Source organism: Corvus kubaryi, unplaced genomic scaffold (genome assembly GCF_017639235.1).
Source record: "Corvus kubaryi isolate FWS band 111438036 unplaced genomic scaffold, C.kubaryi_AGA036_p1.0 37367, whole genome shotgun sequence".
In the NCBI taxonomy this organism is placed as follows: Eukaryota; Metazoa; Chordata; class Aves; order Passeriformes; family Corvidae; genus Corvus; species Corvus kubaryi.
Window position 1 is genome coordinate 4,626,844 of NW_024581119.1, and position 11,710 is coordinate 4,638,553.

General features: G+C 51.7%; 1 long non-coding RNA gene across 4 annotated transcripts; it reads left to right on the forward strand.

Moving 5' to 3' along the window:
* Window positions 1-292: 292 nt before the first annotated feature.
* On the forward strand, window positions 293-10,250 carry LOC121667566. Of its 4 annotated transcripts, XR_006017105.1 has the most exons (5): window positions 293-4,370; window positions 4,622-4,657; window positions 5,620-6,029; window positions 6,551-6,653; window positions 9,930-10,250. It is a non-coding gene; the product is annotated as an uncharacterized LOC121667566 (long non-coding RNA). The 4 variants fall into 4 exon arrangements; XR_006017103.1 differs by adding an exon at window positions 7,962-8,580 and having other exon boundaries at window positions 293-6,029; XR_006017104.1 differs by having other exon boundaries at window positions 4,622-6,029.
* Window positions 10,251-11,710: the final 1,460 nt, after the last annotated feature.

Consider the following 11,710-nt stretch of genomic DNA (forward strand, 5'->3'; position numbering starts at 1 on the left):
GGGATAGGGATAGGGATGGGGATAGAGATAGGCATAGGGATAGGGATAGGGATGGGGATGGGGATAGGGATGGGGATAGGGATGGGGATAGGGATAGGGATGGAGATAGAGATAGGGATGGGGATAGGGATAGGGATGGGGATAGGGATGGGGATAGGGATAGGGATGGAGATAGAGATAGGGATGAGGATAGGGATGGGGATAGGGAAGGGATACGGATAGGGATAGGGATGGGGATAGGGTAGGGGTAGGGTTACGGTGGGGATGGGGATAGGGTGGTTAGTGATGGTCTCAGCACACGGCACTCCTGGGAAGCGTGCAAAGGGATGGAGACAGTCGTGTGCTGGGAAGCAGCTCCTGTCTCATGTCCTGCGACTTGAGGATTTCACTTGGGACATTTCTGCTTCAGTCCCTGTCTCTCAGGCACATGGTTGGGTTTTTGGAACTCTCCTGTGCAGGGTCAAGATCTGAGCTCGATGATCCTTGTGGGTCCCTTGCAGCTCAGGATATTCTGTGATTCTATTCCATGTTTCCTGTGTTATTTCTGTTCATCCTGGTACCCAGGAATGCCAAGGTTGGGAGGAGCTCTGGCCCTCTCCAGAGGGCTTGGCGAGGGATAAGGAGGTATTTCTGTAGCAGCTGCTCTCACTGGAAGCTCCAGGCTGACTTTCTCATGGGAAGAGCAGACTTGGTCCGTCCAAGCGACCCCTGCCTGGGCGTATTTGTGCGTGTGATCCTGACACCTCTCCCCCCACAGCAAACACTGGCCCTGGCCAAGGCCCTGCTGTCCATCCCTGTGGCCTTGGGGATGGGTGGGAGCTCTCAAAGGTGGATGATGAGGAAGGAAGGAGGGGTCTGGCAATGCTCTGGAGGGTGTGTGATTTCACATTTCCCCTTTGAGGCTTGTAGGACTGAAGAGCCCAGTGAACCCCAGAGCCCCCAGTGCAGCTGACAGCTCTGCTGGAAATAGATACGGTCCCATCCCGCCCTGGTGTTGTTGTTGGCAGGAAGGCTTGGAGGCCTCCAGGTTGAATTTGTCAAGAGCACAAGCAAAGGAAAATTGTTCTCATCTGAACAAACACAATCAGTTGCTGCCAGCTGTTCCAGTGCCCCAGCAGAGGATTCACGTGGCTGGCCCTTTTCCCCAGCCTGGTCTGACTGGTGGGTCAGAAGGACTTGTCTCTTTCTAGTGGATATTTTGTTGCTCATCCTCCCTCCAGCTTCCATCCAGGGGAAGGAATGGGGTCAGTGTGGACACCCTGAGCACTTCCCTTCTCCTCTGCTCACCTGGGGCACAGGGAAGGCTTCTGTGGCAGGGTTGCAGTTCCCAGAGGGTGGGAGGATGGCAGGAGGTGACATGTCTGGGCTCCTGGTGTTGGAGTGAAAATGCTGCAACCAGCACCAGCTTTGCCTCGCGGATGCGTTGGCAGCGTTTTGTTGCGTTGGCTTCACACGGCGATGATCAGGGTCTGTCTCTGTGCTGGCCCACGTGCGACTGCTGAGGGCCAGAGCCAGCTCCACCCCACAGACCCCACACCAGGTAATACCCTCTGACTCCTGCCCCTCTCCAAACACGGTCACTTTTAGCCCTTCTCTGTGTTTTTCCCCAAAAAGCAGCTCCTGTCCTGCCTTTGGGCCTGCCTGCCCTGTAGAGCCTCAGGTGGGGGCTGCAGCACAGCTTGTGTCACTTTTATGAGCTGCATGAAACCACCAGCTCGAGTGTCTCACACAGACGGATCCATGGATTCCTCCCCTCCCTCAGCCCTCTCCCTGCGGGGAGGACGTGGTTTCCCAGGGCTGCAGAGCGTGGCTGTGCTGTGAACGGGGCCATGCTGGCAGATGTGCTGTCCCTGTGTCCCCCAGCCAACCCAAACAGGGCCGAGTGACCCAGTAACATATTTTATATTGTATTAGAATATGATCTTCTCCTCAGAGCTGCTGCCTGCTGGGTGTCTGCTGCAGAGGAATTTCTGTGCCCTGAGAAGAGGATGGCTCCTGGCCCCGGGGGATCTGCCTGGTTGGTTGGAGAAGAAAATATCTTGTCTGTGTCTTGGCCAGATCGCAGAGCAGAGCTGTGCTTCTTTGTGGGCAGTGGGAACATCACCAGTGTGGGATGGGATTATCTCCATCGCTGCACTCGGGTTTGTTGCACGGTGGGTGTTTTAATGGGAAACCTTCCCTAAAAACCCTGCCTGGCTGCAGCTCAAACCAGCCCTTTCTCCCTGCTCTCGTATAGCTTCGATCTGTTCCTAATTGCCAGAAAACAAGCCAAGCCCCACCTGCTTCCTACCACCCACAGGCAGCCCACCAGGCCCCCTCCTCTACTTTCCAGGTCTAAACTCACCTCTGACTGCTACCCTCTCCTGTAAGACATTTCCAAAGTGTCTGACTAAAACACACTCAGAAACCTCCCTGAAGCAGGAGCCTGGAGCTCTCAGGGCGTGGAGGATGCCCGTGGCTTTAGAGCATCTCCACCTCTCTGGGTACCTCCTGGCACCAAGAGATGGAGGGGGCAAGAAAGGCCCCAAAACTTCTTAAAATTTGAGTAATTTTTCCTCCTTTAAACCTCACCGTGAGTCTCTCATCAGTTCAAGGAAATGCATCTGCGTTCCTCTTTTACTGCTCGCTGCTATTGGGTGATTAAAAAACGGGGCAGCTGGGGCCACTCATTCTTGACCTGGAGGAAAGCTGGAGGCTTATAAAAGCTCTGAGTGCTGCAGGAATTATGAGGTAATTAAAAAAAAAAAAAAAAATCAGGCCAGAGCTGGGACCACGTCAATAAAAGCAGGAGGAACTGATGTCAGCCCCACGCAGGATGTGGGGAGTGATGCCTCTGCCCTCTGCTCCTGCTGCCGAGCCCCTGGTGGTGCTGAAACCTCGCACTTCCCACTGGCAGGGATTTGGGAATTCAGGAGACAGAACACATGCTGGGGCTGGGTGGGCTCTTATTTCCTTGGTGAATTCAGCTGACTGGAATCCCTCCCTCCCAAATGTAAATCCCGTGTGAGCCTTGGCGGTGGGTGTTTTATCAGAGCAAGATGAAGATCCCCCAAAAAAGCAAAAATTAATATTTAAAGGGATGAGGAGGGGTTCCAAATCACCATTTGGGGGGTTAAGAGGCCTGGTTTTCAGGGGGGGAGCATATTTTGCCTGCCACAGGGTCATAAGTATTAAACCAGGGAAAAGAAACCTGGTTTTTCTTTATCTAGGATTTATCTAACTCAATTTAACCCAAGACTCAGCTTGGGTTTCCTGACCTGATAAGAAGAAGGAGAGAGAAATCAGCAGGAATTAATATGCAGGGCCTTTCCATTGCTCATTGCAATGATCCAGGTCTTTCCAACACTGGGGACCGACATCCTCGTTTGGGGTCGCTCAGGACTGCTTCTCCAAAGAGCAGCCGCCTCCTCCAGGAGCAGTGCATGGGAGGTTTTTGGGAGCAGCCTCCTGCCACCCACATCTGTCCCCATCCCACAGTCCTGCAGGGCACAGATCTGGGGATTAAATGCCAGCAGTGCTCAGCTGCTCTGCCAGGTTTGGGCCCTGGTGGGAATTAAAGCCCTGCCTTTAGCAGCCCTCCCAACACATTCCCATCCCCACAGAACCCCTCACGAGTCCCTGTAACCCCCTCCCCAGAAAAACCCCTTTGGGGCAGGCAGCAGGGAAGGGAAGGTTCCCCCTGTGAATTCTCCCTAATAATTTCTGGCTTCGTTAATCCATTTTCCCTGTCTGGGACCCATCTGGAAGCCAAGCTGTGACTTTGCTCTTGAGGGAATCTCAGGTTTTTGCCTGTTTTCAGGGTGATGCCTTAGGTTTTAACTTTTATATTTCTCAAATCCTGCACTGCCTGCTGTGTCACTCTGAAGTTTGGTGTGGCCTCTCAGCTGCTGTTCTCTCGTGCTGGTCAGACATAACAAACCTCGCTAGGTTTGCCCTCCAAGGACACCAGGCCCCAAAAGGTGTAAACTAAAAACCTCTGAAGAGGAGGGACAAACTTGAGGTAATTACATCAGGAACTGAGGCTGTAATTGGAGAATTAACCCTGATATGCAAATGGACCAAACTCATAAAAATGTGAGGAACCCGTGACCCAGGGTCCATCTGGGGTGGAGCCTTTGGACTGCCCAGGGTGAACCTTTGAAGGCCCACTTTTATTCTCTTTTTATTATGTTTTATATATATTTTTTTTTATTATTATTATTATCCTACTTTTATTCTCTTATTTTCATCTAGCCTCTGTTTTTAGGTGGCCACCTCAAGGCATCAGTGTCTTTATTCAAATGTAAGGCCTTAATGAGAACGATACAGGGAACAAGTCCAGCCTCACTGCTTTGTTTCCTGAATATTTCCATCCCAGCTGATGCTGTCAGGTTGGTGGGTGTGGGTTTTTCCCCCTCGTATGAATGAACACAATACTTCTGCAGAAAGGGAGGGGTGAGCTTGGATGTTTCCACCGTTAGGTTTTAGGGATCATTAATAATGCCTGCAGTGCTTTCTGTAAGGACGAGCCAAAGATTTGGGATGTAACAGCTTCCTAGTGGAAAAAGGGATTATTTCCAATTATAATGTTTTGCAAAGATGACACCTTGTTTCTGATGAATTCTTTTCACTTTATTTCCAGCTTTTCGTCTTGCTCTTGTAAAAAAAAACTTGCCAGGTATGTATTTAGATATGTATTTATAACAGAGATGCCTGCTTTAAACAAATTATTTGGTAATTAAATGAAATATTTCTGCCTGGTTCAGAGAGAAAAATGCAGCTCTTTGTAACTGAAAGGGAGTTTGCTGTGAGCTCCTCTGGAAGCCAGGCTGTGCCCAGATCAGGTGAGATCTGCCACATCTCCCAAGCCTGGGCAGTGCAGGAGATGAGGGTACCCAGGGAGGGGGCAGGAATCAGATTCTGCCTCATGCCCATGGTCGAGCTTCTGCCCCTGAACTCAGCGCAGTCTCATCTCTACCTTGTGATGAATCCCAGCTGATTTTCCAGCCTGAGCTGTCCAGCCACTCATGTTGGATTATAAACTGGAACTTTTACAGGCTGTATGTGGGGTTTGTGGCTTCCTTTCCCTCTCTCTGTCTCCAAAGTCCACGATTCTTAATAAATCATCCTCTAGCCTGAGTTGAGTCTTGCTGTTTTAAGTTTAACTAGATTATTTTTTTGCTGATAAGCCAGACTTTGAATTCTTCCCAAGATCACGGGTTGGGGCCCGTAATATCATGGAGGAGAGACTGTTCATGGTGATCTATCACATGGGAACAGCACCAAGCTCTCAGGTTTCCCTTAGATCAGCACTTAAAGGCACAGCGCTTGTATCTCATGGAGCTGGTGGGAGGGAAGAGTCAGGGCTCCCACCAGATACATGGAAAATGGACTGGGATGACAGGAAAATGTTGTATTATACATCTATTTCTTGCACTGTGTCAGTGCCAACAACTTCCTAAGGCTTTGATCCTGACTTCACTCCAATTTCTGCTCTTCCGTCCGAACAGACCCAAATCCACCCAAGGGTGGGATTGAAGTGGAGCAAAGCATTGAGAGAACCTGCTACACCCTCTTGTTGTTTCCCTCACTCTTCTTTGACACCACCCTGACACCACATAAATTTGTTTTCCTTGACAGCTCCAGGCAAATGTGTCACGTTTTCAGATCCATCCTGATGCGATCCTTGTTCTCCCAGCCAGTGCCTGAGCTCCTCTCCCACTATCGCTGTTGACTTTGGCCTCCTCCTCAGAGCCCCGAGCAGCTCCCATCACATCCCACAGAGTCTCCAAGTTGTGTTCCTCGAGCATTAACCCTGCAAGGAACCAGTGCAGCACATGGCACAGGTCACCCTTAGATCAGGAGAAGTTCCAGCCCCGCTCTGGGTAGAGCAGCTCCGTGAAGGGCTTTACTGGGATGAAGTGGGAGGTGGAGGAGTCCTCCTTGAGGCATGTCGTGTGCTCACAGCATGTGGAAAGAATGGATTGATCGAGATTAAAGGTGTTCCTGATGAGAGCAGCCGGGAGGAACGGTCAGGATCCATGAGACACGTGCGTGGTCGTGGTTTCTAGAGCCATTCTCCCTCTGCTAATGCCTGATACTGGGCAGCCCAGTCCCTCCCACCCCAGCCTGCCCTTGGGCTGGCTGCGATCCCTCAGCCTGACTCCTTCTCCCAGTTTAGCCAAAAAAAACCCATCTCTGCAGTCCCAGCATCCCCCCCAGTCCTGGATGGGATTGGCACATCTTTTATCTCACTTGGCCCAGCAGGCCACAAATTCCTGCGGTTCTGGGGTGGGTGAGGGGGGGAGGGTCTTTCCCGGTGTCCCTGTGCTCGGGAGGCAGCTCCCTGTGTCACACATATCAGTGTGTTGTGTTGGGAAAGCTGTGCTGCTGCCCAGCTGGGGGCTGGAGATGAGCCAGGGGCCATCCGTGCCTCCGTGGGAAGGCAAGAGGGAAGACGTGGTGAAGCTGTGTCTTCATGGGAATTTGTGTTGCTTTCACTTTTTTAAAATTATTTTTCTTTTTGGGGGGATATTTTAAACCACAAGATGCTATTTTTGTTTTTCTACAGCTCAGGAAGGTCGGTGGCCATGAGCTGATGGCCTCTGTCCTGTCCTGATGCAGCCACCAGCACAGGCAGCACCAACACCTTCCCCTCAGAGACTTCGCAGGAGGTGAGTTTGGCTAGCAAAGGCTGGGAGCACCTCAGGTGGGGGCTGTGTTCCTCTCCAGTGAATCATGCTGCCAGGGACACTGGCAGCATCCTCTGTGGGATTTGGTGTGTCCTGGATTCCCTCCCACCTCTCCTTACTGCAGCCATCACCTCGCAGTCAAACCCCCAAGGTGAATCCCTCACAGAGGGGGAGAGCTTCACCACGCATCTGCTGACGGATGTGTGTTTTCCTTGGCGTTGTGTGCCTCGTGGCTGCTGGATAGTTATCTGAGTGATGAATTCATCTGCACAGGGACCCCTGAATCGTGGGGCAGAGGGAAAGCATCTATTAGAGCAGCTTGGCATGAGGGAGAAGGAATAACAAAGAGGAGAGGGGTGGTGGTTGCACATCAAAGCCGTGTCTCCACTTTCCAAGCCCATATTTTTCCTAGCCTATCTCCTGGACTTCATCTGGCTGTGGTGAAAGCAGGCACAAGCCAGCGCTCTGGTGTGTCAGAGGCTCATGCCTCGGCAGGGAGAGATGGAGTTTCTGAATTCCAGCTGTGTTGGGCATGATACTTTCCTCATCGCCTCCCCTGCCAGGGATGGTTTTTCCATGGGGTGGAGAGCCCTGCTATTCCGTGGAAATGCTTCAGCTCGGGGCTGCCACGCTGCCACAGGGGACATCGGTGTCACAGCTCGGATCACACAGAGCCCAGGGGTGAAAATCCCTGGCTCCCTCCAGCCCTGGTGCCAGGCTGCTCCACATCCTGCCTGGAGCTGGCAGCTCCCAGCTTGCTGAGCTCACAGATTCCAGCAGCAGGGAGAGAGGGGGAGCTGAGCCCTGAGCCCTCATCCGTGGCCCCTCCTTGTGCCTATGCACGCATAGGTGTGGGGTGCTCCTGGGGGCTTGTGCAGATGAGGATCCTTCTTCCCCTAAACCACCGGGGACACGCTGCCCACGTGGATCTGGGAGCTTTTTCTCAGGATTCAGTGCCCCTGCAGGAGGCTGAAGTTCCCAGAGGGGGACCATGGGCTTTATGTCCTCTGTAAGGAGGTGCAGGCAGTGATCTCTGGGACAGCTGAGACCCAAATTCCCCTTAGGAACAGCGGGATGGCTGGGAGCTGGACTTGTTTCAGGAAACAGATATCACATCTCTGATGGAAAGAGGGATGGAACAAATCCAGGACGGGGATGCAGGGCCAAGCACTCGTGAGAGGTTAGGAAGGTGCAGGTGGGTGTGTAGGGTCATTTGGAAAGAGATCTGGCCCCTGTTTCTGTGCTGCATTGCTCTGAAAACAAGCCCCTTTCTTTTCTTCCTAAATCCAGGGTCCCAAAGTGAAACCACCATCCCAAGTGGCCTGACAGGGGAGTTGTGGGGAACAGCCTCTCACCTTGGTTTCTCCGAGCTGTCCCCAGGGCAGGTCGTGTGACAGGCAGGCCTGTCAGAGAAAGCAAACCCTCCATCACCTCATGCCTTTGGACTGCCAAATCACACGGCTGCCATCAGGAAGCTCAGCAGATCCCCCTGGACCTCCTGGAGATCATCTGGGTGGCACAGCAGTAGGAAAGGAGCTGGAAAATGGATTGAATTGCTTTTTCCCCACAATCTCAAAGCGCTCATGGCGGGACCTTTTGCCAGCATTGTGCAATGCTGGCTCACGTTTTGCTTGAACTTTAGTCCTGCTTTTAATCCATGCCACAGGAACCTCCAGGGAAAGGAATGTTGCTGATTCCTGACTTCAGCTGTGATCAAAACCTTTCAACTCCTTCCCGGGCCATTGTTCTGTGTCCTGTCAGCATTGTCCCCAGGGCAAGGGCAGCTGTGTACCTGGATCAGGAGTGCTCCTCCATCAGAGCCAGCACTTCTCCAGCCCTGCAAAGCGATCCTGCAGACACCTTGGAGAATCAGCATTGCCCCTGTGACTTCCAGTCCCCCAAAACCACCGTGAGCTCTCAGATGTTTGTTTGTTTGCTTGTTTTGGCAGGAGGAAAAAGGGCCAAATTGAAGTTTAGGGAAATGTATCATGCATCCTTCATCTGGCATCGTGGCTCCGGCTGGAAAAGCCCTTCCCACTTCCTTCCCTTACCCGTTAACGAGGCGGATAATGCGGGAAAGGTGCTTGGACAGCAAAAGGCAGCGGCCACGTATGAGGCACTACTGCTGCACTTACCCACAGCCTGGCTCTTGGGCAGTGCTTCTGGACAGTGCCAGCTCCAGGAATCGTGAATTTTAGGAGGATCCATGTACTCACCCAGCTCATCCCAGTGGGGGGTGCGAGGTCTGGGTTTGGGGGGTTCTTCCAGGTAATTTGGCCAAAGACTGCCTTCTCTTGGGGCATGAGCTGGAGGACAGTGTGAGCCCACAGGCACCAGAACAGGCAGGGGTGGAAACCTCCCACTTCATTTGGAAAGTTGTGAGCAGGAGAGAAGAAAGCAAAGGGGTTCACACAGGCAAGGAGGGTGCACATGTGCTGTCCAGCCATCCAGACCCCTCTTTCCAGGGAAGGCCAGCTCCCACCCCAGCCTTCCAAGGCCACTTTTTGTTGGAAATGATGACAAGCTGCCTGTAACAATCTCAGCTGGCTCTTTCCTGGAAGAAACCTTCGCTGTCCCATCCTCCCACCACTCCAGAGCATTCTCCAGGGATGTTTCCAGTGCTGCCAGTTCTTCCAGGACCTCTCAAGATGATCTGTTTCACATGAGCCCAGTTGCCTGCAGTCCAGTGTCCATCCCAGCCGGACATGGACAATTTTTGGCAGGAGGGAAAGCGATGCCAGGCATTGGAATTGGGCTCTGGTTGGGGTTTTTTCTCCCTTAGTTGTTTGGGGTTTTTGTTCAAATCCAGTTGATGAACATCACAGGGTCAAGCCATCCCTGTGTGCTCAGGGGCAGTGAAGTTGGGTTTGCATCTTAGAGGAAGGGTTTGGAAGGGGACAAGGAAAGCAAATGCTGCATTAAGGACGTTAATTTAACTGCCAGTATAGCTCTGGGTGTGGACCCAGGATCCCTGCTCCAAGAGCACCCTTGAGGGGTTAAAACATTTACTCCTCCATCTCCAAACCCACAATTTTTAAGCTCCTTTAAGGCATGTGCAGGTGAGGCAAAGTCATTTAAATGCAGATTATCTAAGGACCCGCCCCAAACTTGCCTGCAGTTGGAGAAATCAAGGTTCATATGGTCTTGAATCCTACAGGTGTCCCTCAAAAACCTGGAAGAGAAATTTGATCTAATAAATCTCCAAGGTCTGAGTTTTGCTGGATTTCCTTATTCAACTCCTGTTTTTCTGTGTTGCAGGTTAAACCAGGGTGTCCATGTTCTGCAGACTTGCCTGGAAAAGTGGGAATTCAGCCTGGAGGAAAGAACCAACACAAGCAAAAGCAGAAAACACCCGATTCCTACAAACCCCTCTGTGTATGTCTGAATGAAGGCGTGCATCCCCTTTCTCCCTGGCCCAGGAAGGACCACACTGCATCCCTTGTTCGTCACCCACCGGAGCGTGGTACCACCGCCCTGCCCGAGGCTGGGGATGGCCACTGTGATCCAGACAATGGGGATGGAGAATGAATGGAAAATGATCTCCTGTGTTGAGCTGACAACCAGCTCTCTGTTCCCCAGGCGAGTTCCCAGCTCCTGGGTGAAGGGAGCGTTCCCCCCCAGGAAATCCCTGCTTTGATCTTCCTAGCGCTGCATTGCTGCTTCTCACAGCTCCTGGATAATTTAAAAAACAGAGAGGAGAAGGAAAATATTCTTTTACAGCCTTGTTTACTGGTGGTTCTTGAGGAGTCTCCCACAAAATCTGCTCATAGGAGCGTGGCAAGGGAACAGAGGAGGGAGAGCCCTCCGGAATAGCCAGGCTGTTGGATGATACTCACACAAGCTTTGTATTTTCCTTAAACCACCTCAGCCACTTCCTAGAAAGGTGAGGGCACAAATCCACCCAGAGTGTGCAGAGGACACTGGGATTTAACATTTTCCATGCCAACATCTGGCATGTTCCAGGAGCAGAGAACCCCAGAACAGTTCAGGTTGGAAGGGAGCTCCACACCCATCCCATTCCAACCAAGGGCAGGGACACCTTTCACTAGACCAGGTAGCTCCAAGCCCCGTCCCACCTGGCCTTGAACACCTTGAACACCTCAGGAAACAGGATATTAGCAGAGAAATTGAAAGGTTTTGGGGACTATACATGACCATGGGAGCCCTGGATGAGGTTTTTCCTAGCTGATGCCATCCCAGAATTGTTGCGGACTCCATCCCCTCCTCACCCAGCCTGCAAACCCTGTCTGCCTGGCGCTGTGATGCATCCCATGGTGGTGTGGAGCAGGGAGCAGCTGTGCGGAAGGAGCTGTAAAGAAAATAATCTGACCTATTTCTCTGCAGAAGTGCCGGGAGGAAGGGGCCGGGAAGACGGAGATCCGAGTCCTCTTCCACCCGGCCCCTCCGAGGGTCTTGTGGCCTCGCCAACGAAATTCCAGTTTGCACACTGATGTAGTCTGTCTGACTGGGGGGGAAACTGGTTTGGGGAAAGTGAGGGCAGGACAGGATTTTTGCATGACAAATTTATGTCAACTGCCAAACCCGTTTTCTCAAGTTTTCTATTTATTTTTTAACGTACTTTTGAGGGATGGCCAAACTTAAGGAACTTTAGCCCAAAAGGAATTGTATCCAAAGAATTTATGAGCAACTTAAAAGGAGAAGGCAGTGAGAAGAAACTGAAAGCCAGATGTAACTGCAGTTTTAGATGGCTTTTAGTTTAGTTTCAGATTTTTTAGGGGCTCTGACAGGGAACTGGTGGATTTTTGCAACGGGTCTGCAATCGGGTATTGAGGCAACCGTGAACTTTTGATCACTTATTTCTTGGTCTTCTGCCCACATCCAAGAGGGAGTATCTGACCATCTCGTTAACCTCTTGCTTTTAGATGCTGAGATGAGGAAGAGAACAGCAGGAATCAGCAGAAATGCTGTGAAAACATGGAATCAGGAGCTGTGAAACACCCCAAGCAGCGCAGAGCTCCTCTGGAAGGCACACCCTGGGGAAGTAGCTCCAAAGAAAGAAATTGTTCAAATTAAACAGG